Below are 21,736 nucleotides of genomic sequence, written 5' to 3' on the forward strand. Positions count from 1 at the left end.
CCACCGTGACCCTAATGTTTAGCTACTGCAATGCCAACTAGGACAGTAGTTCTTTGTAAATTATGTGAAATTATGTTGTCATGATGTTGGTGTTTTAGTTCTAATTGTACATATTTGTTTCGTCATGGCTGTTTAACAAACATAACTTGTCACTCTGCCTTCACACGTCTGTGTCATTTAAGTGCTTACCGTGTTAAGTCACAGAATCCTCTCATTTTTAACTTATTGTTTTGTCGACACATATTGTTCTGGTTTCTTCTATTTCTTTTTTAAGATATAATAAAGTGAAAAAAGTATTAAAATCATACCCATGATTGAGACTTTCTTTTACAGGCATGCTGTATTTATTGTGAAATGTTTGGAGAGTAGTACTTTAGCTTGCCTGTGGACACACTACATAGATATAGGGTTCCATTTTGTGGATTTGTATATCCTGGCTATGACAAAGCACTGTACCCACAGCATCTATTCAGACCTACAGCTTGGAGTCAATGCCTTGCGTTCCAATAGCACACTATTTCTTACATAGTGCACTGCTTTCCCACTGATCACAGATGTCAATTAAACTTCTATTTCACGTTGGTACAACGTAATTTCATTGACATGACGTGAAAACAACGTTGATTCAAACAGTGTGTGCCCAGTGGGTTGGTGCCATTTGGGATGAACACAAATTGACTGATCCAAACCCAGAGACATCCACGTCCTAGGGCCTGTGACAACAAGTACTCCATGTTTCAATTTGTTACAAGCAGACTTTGAACACAAAACTGCCTTTTTGGATTATGTTCAAACGGTGTCATCCAAAACCTACACATAATGATTTTCTTCACATTTTACCCCCACAAAATGTTTTTGGAGAAAATTGAGTGGCACTTGATGTAATATGAGAAGTTTGTGGTTTGTTTAAGATCGAATGTCAAGTTTACCATACAGTTGTGATGTATGGCTGAGATTCAATGGTTAACTATAATCAGAAGCAGAAGGCAGGGGAGCCCTTCATACCCCATTAAATATGTCTTAACGCCTTGAGAGAGAGAGCAAAAGGGGGGAGAGAGAGCGCAAAAGGGGAGAGAAGGAGAGAGAGAGTGCAAGAGGGGAGAAAGGGGGAGCGAAGGAGAGCGAGCAAAAGGGGAGAGAGAGAGAGATAGCAGAAGGAGAGAGAGAGCAAAAGGGGAGAGAAGGAGAGAGCGAAAAAGAGGAAGAGAGATACAGGGGGAGGGAGAGAGAAGGAAGAGAAATTGGTCTGTTTTGGAGTCCCAGTCATTAATTTAAATGATTCAGTCAATATAAGAGTGATGTGGTTTAGCAACGTGGCCAACAGTTAGTGACTAATCCAAGGCTTTGAACACTCATCTTAACAGGCATAGGGTAACATTTTCCACATTGGTGACACATATGTTATGCTGCTGGTCACAAGTCAATCCCCAAACAGCTGCAGCAAGGAACATGGCGTTTAGGAAGTCGTCTCATACTTTAATCAAGCATGGAGAACATGATAAAGACTTCCAACTTTGTATAAAAGAAAGCTTTCACAGAAGCTTAACATTTTTCACCATTACAGTTAAAATGCAGTACACTTTTCATTCATATATTTGCAATGCACAGTAGCATGTACAATTAAGTGGAATCTATTTTAATAATAGAGATACTGGTCATCTCTGTATACCCGTCACAAGACCCACTGGTTGATACTTATTTATAAAACCCTCCCCCCTAGCTGAGATATTTACTGCAGCCCTTATCCTCCACATACAACACCCGTTCTCCCAGTCACATTCTGTTCAAAGTCCCTTAAGCACACACATCCCTGGATCACTCCTCTTTCAATTCACTGCAGCTAGCGACTGGAACGAGCTGCAAAAAACACTCAAACTGGACAGTTTTATCTCAATCTCTTCATTCAAAGACTCAATCATGGACACTCTTACTGACAGCTGTGGCTGCTTCACGTGATGTATTATTGTCTCTACATTCTTGCCTTTGTGCTGTTGTTTGTGCCCAATAATGTTTGTACCATCTTTTGTGCAACTGCCATGTTGTGTTGCTACCATGCTTTGTTGTCATGTGTTTCCGCCATGCTGTGTTGTTGTCTTAGGTCTCTCTTGACGTAGTTTCAACTCAAATTTGATTTGTTTCATGTGCTGAATACAACACCTTACCGTGAAATGCTTACTTACAAGCCTTTAACCAACAATGCAGTTCAATAAATAGAGTTAAGAAAATATTTACTAAATAAACTAGGGTAAAAGAAAATAAAAAAAATAAACACAATAAAATTAATAACAATAACAAGGCTATATACAGGGGGTACCGGTACCGAGTCAATGTGTGGGGGTACAGGTTAGTCAAGGTCATTTGTACAAATAGGTAGTGGTGTCTCTCTTGTCGTGATGTGCGTTTTGTCCTATATTTTATTTTTAATCCCAGCCCACGTCCCCGGAGGAGGCCTTTTGTCTTTTTGTAGAGGGTCATTGTAAATAAGAACTGACTTGCCTAGTTAAATACAGGTTAAATAAAAATTAAAAAATTTAAATACCAGAGGCACATAAACACTAAATTCGGAAAGTATTCAGAACCCTTGACTTTTTACACAATTTGTTAAGGTACAGAATCATTCTAAAATGTACCAAATATTTTTTCCCCCTCATCAATCTACAGTACATACAATACCCCGTAATGACAAAGCAAAAACAGGTTTTTAGAAATGTTTGCTAATATATTAAAATAAAAAACTCAAATAACACATTTACATAAGTATTCAGACCATTTACTCAGTACTTTGTTGAAGCACCTTTGACAACGATTACAGCCTTGAGTCTTCTTGGGTGTCATGCTACAACAAGCTTGGCACACCTGTATTTGGGGAGTTTTGCCCATTATTCTCTGCAGATCCTCTCAAGCTCTGTCAGTTTGGATGGGGATGGGGATGTTGCTGCACAGCTATTTTCACGTCTCCCAAAGCCACTCCTGCGTTGTCTTGGCTATGTTCTAAGGGTTGTTTTCCTGTTGTAAGGTGAATCTTCGGCCCAGTCTGAGGTCCTGAGCGCTCTGGAGCAGGTTTTCATCAAGGATCTCTTTGTACTTTGCTCTGTTCATCTTTGCCTTGATCCTGACTAGTATCCCAGTCTCTGCCACTGAAAAACATCCCCACGACATGATGCTGCCACCATCATGCTTCAGCGTAGGGATGGTTCCAGGTTTCCAACAGACGTGACGCTTGTCATTCAGGCAAAATAGTTCAATCTTGGTTTAATCAGTCCAGAGAATCTTGTTTCTCATGGTCTGAGAGTCTTTAGGTTCCTTTTGGCAAACTCCAAGCGTGCTGTTGTGCCTTTTACTCTTTTACTGAGGAGTGGCTTCCGTCTGACCACTATACCATAAAGGCCTGATTGGTGGAGTGCTGCAGAGATGGTTGTCCTTCTGGAAGCTTCTCCCATCTCCATAGTGGAACTCTGGAGCTTTGTCAGAGTGACCATCGGGTTCTTGGTCGTCTCCCTTACCAAGGCCCTTCTCCCCCGATTGCTCAGTTTGGCCGGGCGACCAGCTCTAGGAAGAGTCTTGGAGGTTCCAAACTTCTTCCGTTTAAAAATGATGGAGGCCACTGTGTTCTTGGGGCTTTCAGTTCTGCAGAAATGTTTGGGTACCCTTCCCAGATCTGTGCTTACACACAATCCTGTCTCGGAGTGCAACAAACTATTCCTTCGACCTCATGGCTTGGTTTTTGCTCTGACATGCACTGTTAACTGTGGGAACTTATATATAAAGCAAAGCAGTGCGACACAAGTAAAAACACAGAGTTACACATGGAATAAACAAACATACAGTCAATAACACAATAGAAAAAATCTATATACAGTGTGTGCAAATGAGGTAAGATTAGGGAGGTAGGGCAATAAATAGGCCATAGTGGCGAAGTAATTACAATTTAGCAATTAAACACTGGAGTGATAGATGTGCAGAAGATGAATGTGCAAGTAGAGATACTAGGGTGCAAAGGAGTAACAAAAAAATAACATGGGGATAAAGTAGTTGGATGGGTTATTTACAGATGGGATATGTACAGGTGCAATGATCTGTGAGCTGCTCTGACAGCTGATGCTTAAAGTTAGTGAGGGAGATATGAGTCTCCAGCTTCAGTGATTTTTGCAATTCGTTCCAGTCATTGGCAGCAGAGAACTGGAAGGAAAGGCGGTCAAAGGAGGAATTGGCTTTGGGGTGACACGTAAATATACCTGCTGGAGCACGTGCTACGGGTGAGTGCTGCTATGGTGACCAGTGAGCTGAGATAAGGCGGGGTTTTACCTAGCAAAGACTTATAGATGACCTGGAGCCAGTGGGTTTGGCGACAAATATGAAGCGAGGGCCAGCCAATGAGAGCATACAGGTCACAGTGGTGGGTAGTATATGGGGCTTTGGTGACAAAACAGGTGGCACTGTGATAGACTGCATCCAATTTGCTGAGTAGAGTGTTGGAGGCTATTTTGTAAATGACATTGCCGAAGTCAAGGATCGGCAGGATAGTCTGTTTTACGAGGGTATGTTTGGCAGCATGAGTGAAGGATGCTTTGTTGCGAAATAGGAAGCAAATTCTCGAGTTAATTTTGGATTGGAGATGCTTAACGGGAGTCTGGAAGGAGAGTTTACAGTCTAACCAGACACCTAGATATTTGTAGTTGTCCACATATTCTAAGTCAGAACCGTCCAGAGTAGTGATGCTGGACGGGCGGGCAGGTGCGGGCAACAATCGGTTGAAGAGCATGCATTTAGTTTTACTTGCATTTAAGAGCAGTTGGAGGCCACGGAAGGAGAGTTGCATAGCATTGAAGCTCGTATGGAGGTTAGTTAACATCATTGATGTATACAGAGAAAAGAGTCGGCCCGAGTATTGAACCCTGTGCCACCCCCATAGAGACTGCCAGAGGTCCGGACAACAGGCCCTCCGATTTGACACAGTAAACCAGGCGAGGCAGTCATTTGAGAAACCAAGGCTGTTGAGTCTGCCGATTAGAATGTAATGATTGACAGAGTCGAAAGCCTTGGCCAGGTCAATGAATACGGCTGCACATTATTGTCTTTTATCGATGCCGGTTATGATATCGTTTAGGACCATGAGCGTGGCTGAGGTGCATCCATGACCAGCTCAGAAACCAGATTGCATAGTGGAGAAGGTACGGTGGGATTCGAAATGGTCAGTTATCTGTTTGTTAACTTGGCTTTCGAAGACCTTAGAAAGACAGGGTAGGATAGATATAGGTCTGTAACAGATTGGGTCTGGAGTGTCTCCCACTTTGAAGAGAGGGATGACCGCGGCAGCTTTCCAATATTTTGGGATCTCAGACGAATCGAAAAAGAGGTTGAACAGGCTAGTAATAGGGGTTGCAACAATTGCAGCGGATAATTTTAGAAAGAGAGGGTCCAGATTGTCTAGCCCGGCTGATTTGTAGTTGTGCAGATTTTGTAGCTCTTTCAGAACATTTGGGTGAAGGAGAAATGGGGAGGCTTGGGCAAGTTGCAGTGAGGGGTGCAGGGTGGTTGACCGGGATAGGGGTAGCCAGGTGGAAAGCATGGTCAGCCGTAGAAAATAGTTTTTCTCAATTATCGTGGATTTATCGGTGGTGACTGTTTCCTAGCTTCAGAGCAGTGGCAGGTGGGAGGAGGTGCTCTTATTCTCCATGGACTTTACAGTGTCCCAGAACTTTTTGGAGTTTGTGCTACAGGATGCAAATTTCTGTTTGAAAAAGGTAGCCTTTGCTTCCTAACTACCTGTGTATATTGGTTCCTAACATCCCTGAAAATGTGCATATCGCGGGGGCTATTTGATGCTAATGCAGTATGCCACAGGATGTTTTTGTGCTGGTCAAGGGCAGTCAGGTCCGAAGTGAACCAAGGGCTATATCTGTTCCTGGTTCCATTTTTTTTGAATGGGGCATGCTTATTTAAGATGGTGAGGAAAGCACTTTTAAAGAACAACCAGGCATCCTCTACTGACGGAATGAGGTCAATATCCTTCCAGGATACCCGGGCCAGGTCGATTAGAAAGGCCTGCTCACTGAAGTGTTTTAGGGAGCATTTGACAGTGATGAGTGGTGGTCGTTTGGCCGCAGACCCATTACGGACGCAGGCAATGAGGCAGTGATCGCTGAGATCCTGGTTGAAGACAGCAGAGGTGTATTTAGCTTAGATTGTAGGACGGCCGGGGTGTTAAGCATGTCCCAGGTTAGGTCACCTAACAGTACGTGCTCTGAAGATAGATGGGGGGCAATCAATTCACATATGGTGTCCAGGGCACATTTGGGGGCAGAAGGTGGTCTATAACAAGCGGCAACGGTGAGAGACTTGTTTCTGGAAAGGTGGATTTTTAGAAGTAGAAGCTTGAATTGTTTGGGCATAGACCTGGATAGTATGACAGAACTCTTCATGCTATCTCTGCAGTAGATTGCAACTCCGCCCCCTTTGGTAGTTCTATCTTGTCGGAAAATGTTATAGATAGGGATGAAAATTTCAGGATTTTTGGTGGCTTTCCTAAGCCAGGATTCAGACACGGCTATGGCATTTGGGTTGGCAGAGCGTGCTAAAGCAGTGAATAAAACAAACTTAGGGAGGAGGCTTCTAATGTTGAGATGCATGAAACCAAGGCTTTTACGATTACAGAAGTCAACAAATGAGAGCACCTAGGGAATGGGAGTGGAGCTAGGCGCGGCAGGGCCTGGATTAACCTCTACATCACCAGAGGAACAGAGGAGGAGTAGGATAAGGGTACGGCTAAAGGCTATATGAACTGGTCATCTAGTGCGTTTGGAACAGAGAGTAAAAGGAGCAGGTTTCTGGGCACGGAAGAATACATTCAAGGCATAATGTACAGACAAGGGTATGGTAGGATGTGAATACTGTGGAGGTAAACCTAGCCATTGAGTGACGATGAGAGAGGTTTTGTCTCTAGAGAAATCATTTAGACCAGGTGAGGTCACCGTATTTGTGGGAGGTGAAACAAAAGGGCTAGCTAAGGCATATTGAGCAGGGCTGGAGGCTCTACAGTGAAATAATACAATAATCACTAACCAAAACAGCAATGGACAAGGCATATTGACAATAGGGAGAACCATGCGTAGCCGAGTGATCTTATGGACCAGTGGGTAGCTAGGCGAGCTGGAGACACGGCGATTCAGACAGCTAGCGGGCCGGGGCTAGCAGGCTAGCAGAAGGACCTTAGGGGGACGTCGCGACGGAAGAAGTCTGTTGTAGCCCCTTCGGACGGTTACGTAGGCAGACCAGTCGTGTTGGATCGGCAGGGCTCCATGTAGGCAGTAAAAGGGTCCAGGCCAATAGGCAAAATAGGTATTGTAGCCCAAGAAATTGGCTGATGATCCTCTTCAGCTAACAGTACTAGACAGATCTAGACAGCTAGCGGGCCACGACTAACAGGCTTGCGGATGGGCCTGTAGGGGACGTTGCGACGGCGGAGCCTGTTGAAACCTCTCGGGCGGATTACTTCGGTAGACCAGTCGTGATGGATCGGCGGGGCTCCGTGTCGGGCAGTAAAAAGGGTCCAGGCCAATTGGCAGAATATGTATTGTAGCCCAAGGAGTGGCTGATGGACCTCTTCAGCTAGCCGGGAGATGGGCCTAGTTCCAGGCTCACTGGTGCTTGTTTCGGAACAGAGATGTTAGCCAAGGGGTAGCTACTCGGATAGCAGCTAGCTAGCTGCGATAATCCAGGTGAAAAGGTTCAGAGCTTGCGGTAGGAAACCGGAGATGTGGAGAAAAAGCAGTCCGGTATGCTTTAGGTTGAATCGCGCTGTGCAGACTGGCAGGAGTTGACCGGGCTAAGGTTTGCTGATGACCGCTAGCAGTGGCTAACCTACTACTAGCTACTTAGCTGGCTAGCTTCTGTTGGGGGTTCCGGTTCTAAAGTATAGAAAATAGCAGATCCATACCACATTGGGTGAGGCGGGTTGCAGGAGAGTATGTTGAAACTGAGGTTAAAAATAGAAAAAAATTATACGAAATATACACGGAGGAAAAAAATATATATACACGAGACACGACAAGACAAAGACGTCTGAACTGTTACGCCATCTTGGAAACTGACAGGTGTTTGCGTTTCTAAATCATGTACAATCAATTGAATTTACCACAGGTATCTAGTTGTAAAAACACGTAAAGGATGATACATGGAAACAGGATGCACCTGAGCTCAATTTCGAGTCTCATAGCAAAGGGTCTGAATACTTATGTAAATAAGGTATTTCTGTTTTTATTTTTAATACATTTGCAAAAATTTCTAAACCTGTTTTTGCTTTATTATTGTGGTGTATTATGTGTAGATTGCTGAGGATTAAAAAAAATACAAAAATTGAATAAGGCTGTAACGTAACAAAATGTGGATAAAGTTGAGTGGTCTGTCACGTCCTGACCAGTAAAGAGGTTATTTGTTATTGTAGTTTGGTCAGGACGTGGCAGGGGGTGTTTGTTTAATGTGTTTCGGGGTTTGTTGGGCAATGTTCTATGTTAGTCTATTTCTATGTCTGTGTCTAGTTTATCTATTTCTATGCTTAGTTTATTGGTTTGACCTTCAATTGGAGGCAGCTGTTTCTCGTTGCCTCTAATTGAAGGTCCTATTTAGTAGGGGTGTTTTTTCATGGGTTTTTGTGGGTAGTTCCATGTGCAGATGTATGTCTCACAGGACTGTTTTTTCGTCGTTGTTGTTTTGATTAAGTGTTTTGTTTCGTGTTCTTCTCAATAAACAAGAAGATGAGCATACACATTCCCGCTGCGCCTTGGTCCCATCTTTACGACGAACGTGACAGGGTCTGAATACTTTCCGAAGGCACTGTATGTAGTAATGTAGATACTTTACGTGACAGAGAGAGAGGGAGAGACACAGAGTGAGAGACCTTTACTCCATGGAAATAATTCTGAGCGCTAGTGTTTCAACAAATCTCAGTTCTACTCTAAACACTGAGCCTGATCAGAAAATAAACACTTCAAGTCTCTCAGTAACTGTCTGTGTTGTGTATTGTGGCCAACATCACTAGTTCAGCATCAGCTAGCTGACTGTCCATCAGAATAAACTTGATGTGAGGAGTGTGTTGTGAGAGCTTCAAACCTAGCAACAAAATGTCCGTCTTGGCGCTTGGCGTCAACAAAACGCCTGAAAATGGCGCCAACAGACAGGGCAGCCGTGCTTCTAGCTCATAGGCAACTTTGCAGGGTTTTGTTTTTTATGTGTTATTTCTTACATTATTGTCCCAAAAATCTTTTGTGTTATTACATACAGCCAGGAAGAACTCGCTAATATTCAGTCTCTGGATAATAAAGTTGACAAGCTCACGGCAACGAATACCTTCCAGAGAGACATCAGGGATTGTAACATACTCTGTTTCACGGAAACATGGCTCTTTTGGGATATACTGTCTGAATCCGTAAAGCCAGTTGGGTTCTCAATTCATCGCAAAAACAGGAATAAATATCTCTCCGGGAAGAAGAAGGGCAGGTGTGTGTGTTTCATGATTATCTACTCATGGTGTGATTGTGATAACATACAGGAACTCAAGTCCTTTTGTTCACCCGACCTAGAATACCTCACAATCGACCGTATTATCTCCCAAGAGAATTCTCTGCGGTTATACTCACAGCCGTGTATATTGCCCCTCAAGCCGTTACCACGACAGCCCTCAAAGAACTTCACTGGACTTTATGCAAACTGGAAACCACATATCTTGTGGCCTCATTTATTGTAGCTGGTCATTTAAACAAAGCAAATTTGTATAAAACGCTACAGAAGTTCTATCAACACATTGACTGTAGCACTCGCGCTGCTAAAACACTCGACCACTGCTACTCCAACTTTCAGGATGCCTTCAAGGCCCTCCGCTGCCCTCCCTTCAAATCTGATAACGACTCCATTTTGCTCCTCAATTCCTATAGGCAGAAACTCAAACAAGGACTGTTCAATGCTGGTCTGACCAATCGGAATCCACACTTCACCGGGGGAAAACTACCGGCCCTCCAGACACCAACTGAACCCGAAGTCACAGGAAGGCCAAAAAGATAATCAAGGACAACAACCACCAGATCCACTGCCGGTTCACCCCGCTATCATCCAGAAGGTGAGGTCAGTACAGGTGCATCAAAGCAGGGACCGGGAGACTGAAAAAGCTTCTATCTCAAGGCCATAAACTGTTAAATAGCCATCAGTAGTACCTTAGAGGCTGCTGCCCTATATACATAGACTTGAAATCACTGGCCACTTTAATAATGGAACACTAGTCACTTTAAAATGCTTTACATATTTTGCATTATTTATCTCATATGTATATACTGTATTATATTATATTCTACTGTGTCTTAGTCTATGCCGCTCTGACATTGCTCGTCCAAATATTTATATATTCTTAATTCCATTCCTTTACTTTAGATGTGTGTATTGTGTGTATTGTTGTGAAATTGTTGGATATCACTTGTTAGATATTGCTGCACTGTTGGAGCTGGAAACACAAACATTTCGCTACACCCACAATAACATCTGCTAAACACGTGTATGTCACCAATAACATTTTGATTTGATGCGTATACAACATCTAAGCTAATTATCTTTCATTGAATCGAGTGATATTGTCTTAGATTGATTCAGCTGGAGGGTTCTAACTTCTAACACCTAAACAAATAAATATATTCTTCCAAGGCTCAGAGGGAGATTAAAGTGCTGTATCTGGAAAGCATTAGGTGTGTGGTTCCCTGTCCTCTCCCTCCACATTCCCCTGGTGTAATTGATGAACAGGATCAAATAGGAACCCAGCTCATTCACTTGATGTGCAGGATTCCTGTCAGTCCATTGTACTTATGGAGCCCACTGTTGGGCTTTGTTCCATTTAGTGTCTGAAACCAGGCCTCAATCATTCACTCAGTCACTCAATCTCTCCTTTTCTTCAGTCCATTCCTCTCCTCCCCTTCCATATGGTACCAACCAGTTTTTTTCTAACAGTTGTGATTTGTAGTGAGTTATTGGATGGGTGCCTGTGAACAGCCTGGCCTCAGAGCCATACAAAATATACTTGACCTATTCCTGAGCACCTCCAAGTCGTATGATACTGTACCTACTAATGGTGTAGTTACTTGAGACAGAAACAAAAGTAGGGAGGTTGGTCTAAGAGGATGGGTGGGCGTAATCCGTGACAGTCTTGCAATCCAAAGGTTGCATGTTCGAGTTGCAATTGGCTCAACTGTAGCAATTTAACCCTTCTCCTAACCCTTATTGTAAATGAAACCCAATTCAACTATCCTGTTGCGTGAATTCACCTAACTTTTGTTGTGTATCGTATCGTTACGTGTCTATGTGTCCATTAGCACATAACGTAATTCTCCTTTGTTGCTACAGCGCAACAAGCAACCTGGTCTCAGATAAAGACTATACTCCTCCAAGAGGTAAGATAAATTACATCATCCAATTCGTATAATATTCTACGACCGAGTCAGACGTATGATACTATACGTCCTCTAATTTGTATGATTTTGTATGACCGCTATTCCCTTCGTAAGGTAACCTAACGTAAAATATTATTTTAAACGGATTGTCACAGATTTACATACAGAATAATACGAATTGCCCTGAGATCACATTGCTGTGAAACCTGGGGTTAAGCGCTCTAGATGCTAGGGTATTAAAGAGTGGTACGTTTGTTATTCCCAATCCACCATCAGAACAATGCAGCTTGAAAGACGCAGCAAAACTTCAAAGATGAAAGAGTTTCTAATGAGGTGGAATTATCTTAATCTGTGATCATTCTTTGAAATAGTTCAATTTCCAAAATGTTTGAAATGAATACGTACAGTACTGTAATGGTGTGTAAACATAGTTTGGTTGATGAAGAGAGAGGTTGTAGATATTAACTATTTCTCTCTCTCTTTTCAGTATCAGGGGACATTTCTGAGATGCAACCAAATTCCATTCCAGTACGCCTGTCACACAACATAAGAGAACGCTTGCTTATTTGATACTTACACGCCTTGCAAATAACACTTGGGTTTAGATTGCATTACGGTGCAATGCAAGAACGCAATAATAACACGGCTAGAGGAGCATCACGCCCCATCTTGTGCGTTTGGCTTGGATTTGTAACCATGTTTATTCCACCCACTGCTTTATGAGGATTTATAAAGGACCCCTTGAACCTCCAAATGTTTGGCTAGTTCTTATTGGGGGGAGCTGTGCTCTTAGACTCATCAAAATGGGATTGAGAATAAAGAATGTCCTGGGTTTGAAAACTTTCACAGGCCGGGGGATCTTGACCTCCCTTAACGCTTGGGAAAAGAAACTACATTACCAGAGAAGAATAATAGAAAGGAATGCTGTCCATCAGTGGAACAAGCATGAATGCATATGGTATTTTGGCATTGTTAAGTACACATTGATCATCCATTGCCCTGTGGTTAATATGACACAGAGGGAATCTATCCTAGGGAGTTTGTTTACATCCTGCGCGAGCAGCCAAGGTCTGAGAGTGGCTGAGGTCCATCTATGAGTTGAGCTATGTGTTTATAAACACATGCAATACAGTAAATATCCACCTTCTTATAGTTATGTACATAAAACTGGATATAAAAACCAAACAGATGGCTTTAGGTTTGAGAAAGTTGTCAGCTCTACCAAACTTGGCTAAAATACGAGGAAATTAGTCAAATGGGATGATACTGAACACATCCTCTCCTGTGGAGTACCTTTCACCAAAAAATCCCATTCTCATAGATCATCCCACTTGTTGTTTCTCCTTTCCCAATCTATGACAACACTGCTTAGATAGAGTAAACCATCATCCAAGTGCTCTCAAACAAGTACAATATATCCCAAATATTCACATTTAAATTTACTGTAATTAGAGAATAATTTAATATTTTGGTATCGAAGTTGTACATTTATCAGTGACAATGTGCAGTCTGATTCCTTGTCAAACATACACATTACAGAGCATAGATACTTTCACTAACCTTTGAAACAGCTTTTTTGGTCATTATTGTTAGAGTATGAGTCAGTATTTTCCTCAAATTCCTGCAGATTGTCTGAGGGGGTGGCCAGTCAGGGATGGACTGATGGAGACAGGAAACAGGAAAGACCAGCTCAGCTGTCCCAAACATTAGGCCAGAAAAGACTGTACGGCCGGAGGTCCCCTCTCAGGAACAATACTGGCAGGAGCTTCTCTCTCTATATAATTCTCTCTCTCTGTATGTCTTTCTCTCTCTGACTCTTTCCTGTACCAACTCGCTCGCCCTCTCTTTCAATCTCAGTCTCTCCCTCTCTCTGCATGTCTTTCTCTCTTTGACTATTTCTTGTACAAGCTCTCTCTCTCTCTGCTTCCACCCCCCTCTTTCTGTTTTGTCTTTCACACTCATATACTCTGCCTCTACCCCTCCTCTCTCTCCTCCTCTCCCTTTCTCTCTCAGAGCAGCGGGTGAAGTGTTTTAGTGGTGTCCATAGCAACTGCATGAAAAGTGCCAAACCAGCGGGCACTGAGATTAACAGGCCAACCGTGGGCCTGCCACCTTGGCCTCTCTGCCACTATGAGAAAAGAGACAAGGCTTCCCTTTCCATCAACAACTTGGCATCAACTTCATAAAAGAAGATAGCCGTGATACAATTGCCTGAGCTGTCATGTCTGGACCTAGTATGTCTAGGCTTTTGAGTGGTGTAGCTGTCTAAGGCTCTGCATCTCAGTGCAAGAGGCGTCACTACAGTCCCTGGTTCGAATCCAGGCTGTATCACATCCGGCCGTGATTGGGAGTCCCATAGGGCGGCGCACAATTGGCCCAGGTTTGGCCAGGGTAGGCCGTCATTGTAAATAATTATTTGTTCTTAACTACCTTGCCTAGTTAAATAAATAAAAGTACAGCAGGGAGTGTTTTCGATCTTAAAGACAGAGGAAAGAGAAAGAATGATATGTATGCCTTTGTCATTTAGCCCCTGTTGACACTGTCGCTCCAAGCATCACACAATTGGACAAGTTTCAACTTCGCGTGCTTGAAGAGTAAGGGCTAGATTCAGTCAGTAGGGCAATTTACATTCAAAGGTCATTTCTGATTGAGCCGACATATGCAGCGTTTACCATGAATGCAGTCTCCGCGAATGCGGAAACATTGTCTTTACATTTCAATCTCTCTATACTGTGGATCTTCAGCGCTATGGATTGAATCTAGGCCTTAGTCTAATTTAGCCTTGCTTTTTATTCATGAGATTTCCAAGCTGCACACTACTGATAAGAATGAGCATAGTCTTTTTACGTGGAATGTATGATTTTGCATGGTATGACTACTATGTTTTTCTCTCTCTTCCTGCTTTTGCAGCAACTAAAACACTGACCACAATATGAAGTTCATGAAAAGATAATAACCTCTTGGATGTACATCCAGAACACAAAAATCCTCAATACTTCTCATCCAGAGTGCTACTCTTCGAAATGACATGAGTGGTGTAATTATAGATGAGTTAATATGACATAATGGCCGAGCCCTCCGCAGATGTGCTGGGGTTTCCTAAAGACAGCCTGAGTAAAACCAAGTCAGTATATTATGTTAGAAAGCATGAAGTCATTACCAGCCAATGGCAAAATGAGAATCACAGCCCTGGGAGGCTGAAAATGTGAACATTGAGCAAGAGGGAGAGGGAGAGTTTGCTGAAACAATGAGTTGTTATTGTGAGAATGCACAAATCATGGCATGCCAGTAGAGAGGATGCTGTAATACCCTGCAGGGTAATTATGAGGTGGCTGGATTAATAGAACCAGAACCAGAGCATGAAGGCAGGGATCCAGACATGCTGCTCGGGCACAGAGGAGCTCTGCTAATTGATGTCCTTGAGGTGCTTTCACTTACCGCTCCAAACTCCTGGCATGGGACCCAGTACTGAGCCCTGAGGAGCACCCAGCCAGGCTCCACCTGTTACTACAGGTGTTCCACACACTGGTTCAAATTTCCCTGGATCTACTTCTTTAATATGTCGACATATCCTGGTGCCACATTGTTTATATCTGCTACGAATCAACATCCTGCCCAGGAAGGGCATCGCTGAGAGACATGTCAGTTATACCATCACCCCCTCTAACCCCATCTCCCCCAATCAGTCCTCGAGGGCCTGATTGCTGTCACAGTTTTGCCCCAGCCCCAGCTAACACACCTGACTCCAATAATCACCTAATCATGATCTTCAGTTTAGAATGCAATTTGGTTAATCAGCTGTGTTTGCTAGGGATGGAGAAAAGGTGTGACACAAATCAGGCCCTTGAGGACTGGAGTTGCCCACCCCTGCTCTATAGACAAGTATTTAAATGAATTCAGAAAACATTTTATTTATTTTTTTAACTTTATTTAACTACGCAAGATAGTTAAGAACAAATTCTTATTTTCAATGATGGCCAAGGAACAGTGGGTTAACTGCCTTGTTCAGGGGCAGAACAACAGATTTGTACCTTGTCAGCTCGGGGATTTGAACTTGCAACCTTTCAGTTACGAGCCCAACACTCTAACCACCAGGCTACCCTGCCGACTTAGCACATTTATCTGTGCTAAGTCTCTGGCAGCAGAGATACCTGACAGTAGATCACGGTACACAACTTATTTTATTGGAGAGAGAGAGAGAGAGAGAGAGAGAGAGAGAGAGAGAGAGAGAGAGAGAGAGAGAGAGAGAGAGAGAGAGAGAGAGAGAGTGTTTGGTTAAGGGCAGTTCTGAAAGAATGTAAAAAAAAAAAATATTGCGTGTGTTGTGTATAAAAAAAGCCAGGTGAAGCTCTATCTACCATCAATCTACCCACAGCCATGACGGATGGTCATGGATAACATCACACCATCATCCTAGACACCCTGGACCCACTCCAATTCACATAACGACCTAACAGATCCACAGATGATGCAATCAATATTGAGCTTCACACTTCCCTCTCCCACCTGGGCAAGTGGAACACCTATGTGAGGATGCTGCTCATTGACTACAGCTCAGCTCACCATAGTGCCCTCCAAGCTCATCACTAAGCTAATGAGCCTGGGACTGAACACCTCCCTCTGCAACTGGATCCTAGACTTCCTGACGGGCCGTCCCCAGGTGTTGAGGGTAGGCAACAACACATCGGCCACACTAGTCCTCAACACGGGGGCTCCTCAGGGGTGCGTGCTTAGTCCCCTCCTGTACTCTCTATTCATCTGGACGCACACAACTCCAACACCATCATTAGGTTTGCTGACGACACAATTGTGGTAGGCCTGATCACCGACGGCGGTGAGACAGCCTATAGGAAGAAGGTCAGAGACGTGGCAGTGTGGTGCCAGGACAACAAACGCTCCATTAATGTCAGCAAGACAAAGGAGCTGATCGTGGATTACAGGAAATGGAGGGCTGAGCACATCCCCATTCACATCGACTGGGCTGTAGTGGAGCGGCTTGAGAGATTCAAGTTCCTCTGTTTCCAGTTCACTAAGGATCTATCATGGTCCTCACACACCAACACAGTTGTAATGTGTGTGTGTGTTTGGTTTTACTATCCTTGTGGAGACCAGAAGTCCTCACAAGGATAGTCAATTAAGGAAAATTCGGACAAGTGTGGACATTTCGCCTGTCCCCAAAAGGAAAAAGGCTATTTTAGGCTTAGGGGTTAGGTTCTGGGTTAGAATTAGAGTTAAGGGTTAGGGTTAGGATTAAGGTTTTGGGTTTAAGGTTAAGGGTAGGGTAGGGTTAGGGTTAGGGTTAAGGTTAGGGTTAGGGTTAGGTGAAGGGTTACGGAAAATAGGATTTTGAATGGAAATTCATTGTTTGGTCCCAACAAGGAGTGTGTGTGTGTGTGTGTGTGTGTGTGTGTGTGTGTGTGTGTGTGTGTGTGTGTGTGTGTGTGTGTGTGTGTGTGTGTGTGTGTGTGTGTGTGTGTGTGTGTGTGTGTGTGTGTGTGGAAACTGTGTCTTCGTGTTTCTTGTAAAACGTGTGTATAACCAACATCCACACCCTAGCTACCCCCCTTTCATGCCCACTTCAACCAAAGTTGATTGAAGTTCCCTGATTCAACATAACCATCCGTGGGCCAAAAAGGAATCCATCAATGTCTAATGCCTGACTTGTCCTTGGTATCTGAATGTTTTGCTCTAACGAACAGTTTAACGTTACTGTGGTGTTTTCATCATGAACACTGACACAGCAGCAGACGTTAGAGGCGGATGTCAGAGAGAAGAAGCCTGCGAATGTGGACACTACTTGCTTTCTAGTCAGCTCCATGGTTTCAGAGGAGAGAGGCAAATCAACGAAGTTGCTCCTACTCTCTGCCAATTGGCTATTGACACATATCCAATGCACCATAAGACCATTTGGATGTTGATTCAGTCAGAGGCCTTTCCTACAAAGTCTTAGGCTGTGTCCCAAATGGCACCCTATTCCCTACTCCCTCCCAGCAAACTACACCCTATTCCCTCCCAGCAAACTATTCCCTACACCCTATTCCCTCCCAGCAAACTATTCTAGGGAGAGAGAATATTTTTGTAATGTTACCAGTAATGTTCCCCAGATGTTTGAGTGTCCAGTTTTCCGTTTGTTACGGGAACATTCTATGTATGTTAGCAAAAACCTCCAGAGAACCTATTTAGCATCTTTGGCATTAGAATCAGGAGAACATACCCTTAATGTCAAACAGAACTTACCCAGAACATGGTTACCATGTTCTCAGAATATACAATATCAATGTTCCAGACACTTCATGAGACGTTGCAAGAACATTTATTTGAACATTTCGTTTTCTGAGGGTTAGGAGAATATTCCATCAACGTCGCACCAAACATACACAGTACATGATTGCCATATTCTCACAATATAAGATATTATTGTTCTAGACATGTTTCATTGGACGTTGCAAGAACATACTGTATGTGTCCAGTTTACTGAGGGTTAGGAGATTCTCCATCAACGTCACACCAAACATACACAGTACATGATTGCCATGTTCTCAGAATATAAGACATTCATGTTCTACACACATGGGAACGTTGTAATGTCACACCAAATATATTTTAAAATAAAGGTGCAAGTTGGAACCAAACAAGGTTCTTGATTGCAATGTCATAGTGCACGGGTGTCAAACTCATTCCATGGAGGGCCTAGCAAATGCAGGTTTTTGGTTTTTCCTTTCAATTAAGCCCTAGACAACCAGGTGTGGGGAGTTCGTACCTAATTAGTGACCTTAATTCATCAATCAAGTACAAGGGAGGAGCAAAAACCCTCAGACACTCAGCCCTCCATGGAATGAGTTTGACACCAGTGCCATATGGGAACCATTTTAGTGCCTCTGAAGAACCCTAAATGGGATTGTTCTTTGAAGACTTGTGAAGAACAGGAAGGCCAGCACACTGTTTATGCTCCCAATTCACTGCTTTATTTGTCAGGTCAAAACAGACTAAGTGCTCACATCCCAAAATATATACATTTCTGGGTTTGGCGGATGCCAGGAGAACGCTACTTGCCGAATGCATAGTGCAAACTGCAAAGTTTGGTGGATGAGAAATAATGGTCTGAGGCTGTTTTTCATGGTTCGGGCTAGGCCTCTTAGTTCCAGTGAATGGAAATCTTAACGCTACATCATACAATGACATTCTAGACTATTCTGTGCTTCCAACTTTGTTATAACAGTTTGGGGAGGGCCCTTTCCTTTATTCAGCATGACAATGCCCCTGTGCACAAAGCGAGGTCCATACAGAAAGGGTTTGTCGAGATTGGTGTGGAATAACTTGATTGGCCTGCACAGAGACCTGACCTCAACCCCATCGAACACCTTTGGGATGAATTGGAACAAAGATTTGAGCCAGGCCTAATCGCCCAACATCAGTGCCCGACCTCACTAATGCACTTGTGGCTGAATGGAAGCAAGTCCCCACAGCAAGGCTCCAACATCTCGTGGAAAGCCTTCCCAGAACAGTGGAAGCTGTTATAGCAGCAAAGGGGGGACCAACTCCATGTTAATGCCCATGATTTTGGAATGAGATGTTCAACGAGCAGGTGTCCACATACTTTTGGCCATGTAGTGTACATACAATTTGGTCCAAGTTAAGACCTAGGCAACAGTAAAAAAATATATATATAGCTTTGGAAACTGTTGGAATACCCACCCATATGACCATTACGCGCAGGACGCGTGGTGGCTGTAGATATAATTATAATGACCTGTTTCCAAAACAACTAACACGTATAGTATTTACAGAAAATCGAATATATATATATATAAAAACTGACCCAGTGGAGACTAGGATTGCAGAACAAATCGTCTGATATTAAACCCTTGGTTCAGACCTTTAGGAGACATATCAGACAAACGGTGAATCCAATACAATTCTCGTCTCAGTAATAGATTCTTTGAAGAACCATACAAAAATCCAAAACCAGAAACGTTTCCGCCCTCCAGGAAGTGAAATGATTAGCCCTGCTATAGGGTTTTTAAGAAGGCATCTGATAACTCAGTATATTGTCCATCCTGGTTCATTCTAAATGCTTAACTAGTACTTTCCCAGCAGGATCGTTGTTGAGACATCGTGATGTATTGATGAGAAAACATCGCTTCATTTCACAATAAGGGTGCAATGATCTTTATCTTTATTTGTAATTTGGCAAGTCATTCCCAATGTGATCTCAAAAGAAAATAAACAGTTACCAGAGGATGACATAAGAAGTGTGCATTGCTCATTGTCTCATCATGTTCTTGTGCTATTGGCTACAACTCCCCTCCCAACTCACCTCTGGATCACGATCACCATCTAGTGGAGAGTGTGTGCTGTTACAAATGTCACCTGACTCACCAGCATCTCTAAGAAGCATAGTCTTGTTATCTATGGTTGTGGTTCAGCTGTAAAACATACCAGCAAGGACATTATGTCACCATGCACTGATTTTCTCTCTAGAATCACTTGGCGATTAGAGACATTGTGGCGTTTTTGCTTGGCCGTGGATTCACCCTGGGCATAGGTGTGCTGTGGTGGTGGAAACAGGTTCCTAGATGTATATGCAGGCCTACAAGTTGAACTGTTCCGTTTCACACATGCCAGAGCACACAAGACACATTCCAGATGAATAGTGTATGTGAATAACCATATAGAGATACTGTATACTTTGAAGTTGTGAGAAGAAAAAAAAATATGTACAGTATTTGCCAAGGCAGCAGCTACTCTTCCTGGGGTCCAAACACATTAAGGCACTTATATTACATATAAAACAAAAGACAAAACAGTACATCATATAGTATTATTACACCACTACATATCTACAATAGAAAATGTATAATACCACCATACAACAATATTAGAACGTATGAGTCTTGAGTTTTTGTGCTAGGACTTGTATGCGTGTGTCTGTACCTTTGTGTGTCTCTTCACAGTCCCCGCTGTTCCATAAGGTATATCTTTATCTGCGTTTTAAATCTGATTCTACTGCTTGTTATCAGTTACATGATGTGGAAGAAGATGCGGCAGGTAGCCTAGTGGTTGGAGCGTTGGACTAGTAACCGAAAGGTTGCAAGATTGAATCCCTGAGCTGACAAGGTAAATATCTGTCATTTTTCCCCTGAACAAGGCAGTTAACCCACTCTTCCTAGGCTGTCATTGTAAATAAGAATTTGTTCTTAACTGTCTTGCCTAGTTAAATAAAGGTAAAAAATGGATCAACGTAGTACTGTGCACCTCCCATAGGCTGTTCTGGACTTTGGGATAATGAAGAGATGTCTGTTGGCATGTCTTGAGGGGTAGGCATGGGTGTCCGAGCTGTGTGCTAGTAGTTTAAACAGACAGCTTGGTGCATTCAGCTTGTCAACACTTCTTACAAAAACAGGTTGTGATGAAGACAATCCCTCCTCCACTTTGAGCCATCAGAGATTGGCATGCATATTATTAATGTTAGCTCCCTGTGTACTTTTAAGGGCCAGCCGTGCTGCCCTGTTCTGAGCCAATTGTAATTTTCCTTAGTTCCTCTTTGTGACACCTGACCACACGACTGAACAGAAGTCCAGGTGCGACAAAACTAGGGCCTTGTTGGTAGTGTTGTTAAGAAGGCAGATTAGAGCTTTATTATGGACAGACTTCTCCCAATGTTTTGACCATGACAGTTTACAATCCAGGGTAACTCCAAGCAGTTTAGTCACCTCGACTTGCTCAATATCCACATTATTCATTACAAGATATAGTTAAGGTTTAGGGTTAAGTGAATGATTTGTCCAAAATATTTGAAATATTTAAGACTAACTTATTCCTTGCCACCCATTCTGAACCTAACTGCAGCTCTTTAAGTGTTGCAGTCATTCCAGTCGCTGTAGTAGCTGACATGGATAGTGTTGAGTCATCGGCATACATACAGTTGAAGACGGAAGTTTACATACACTCAGGTTGGAGTCATTAAAACTCATTTTTCAACCACTCCACAAATTTCTTGTTCACAAACTATAGTTTTGGCAAGTCAGTTTGGACATCTACTTCATGCATGACACATATAATTCTTCCAACAATTGTTTATAGACAGATTATTTCACTTATAATTCACTGTATCACAATTCCAGTGGGTTGTTCCTGTAGAAAACGGTTTTGTGCTCGTTCTTCGTCATAAAATGTTTGTTTTTAATTGTCAATCTCTGCTGGAGGCCATAGTTCAGGGCTAAACTGGAGAGAACCTTTACAAGGCCTGTGCTTGATGGTCTATTTTGGAGGGAGTCTGTCGCAATTTCTGCAGTTTTTCACTTATGGCA

General features: G+C 43.0%; 1 long non-coding RNA gene across 1 annotated transcript; it reads left to right on the plus strand.

Annotated features, from left to right (window-relative positions):
* Positions 1 to 1,887: 1,887 nt before the first annotated feature.
* LOC106567516 (uncharacterized) lies at positions 1,888 to 12,196 on the plus strand. The gene is made up of 4 exons (XR_001320088.2): positions 1,888 to 1,957; positions 9,930 to 10,111; positions 11,380 to 11,426; positions 11,914 to 12,196. It is a non-coding gene; the product is annotated as an uncharacterized lncRNA (long non-coding RNA).
* The last annotated feature ends 9,540 nt before the right edge of the window (positions 12,197 to 21,736 follow it).

This window comes from Salmo salar, chromosome ssa13, assembly GCF_905237065.1.
Source record: "Salmo salar chromosome ssa13, Ssal_v3.1, whole genome shotgun sequence".
Taxonomy (NCBI): domain Eukaryota; kingdom Metazoa; phylum Chordata; class Actinopteri; order Salmoniformes; family Salmonidae; genus Salmo; species Salmo salar.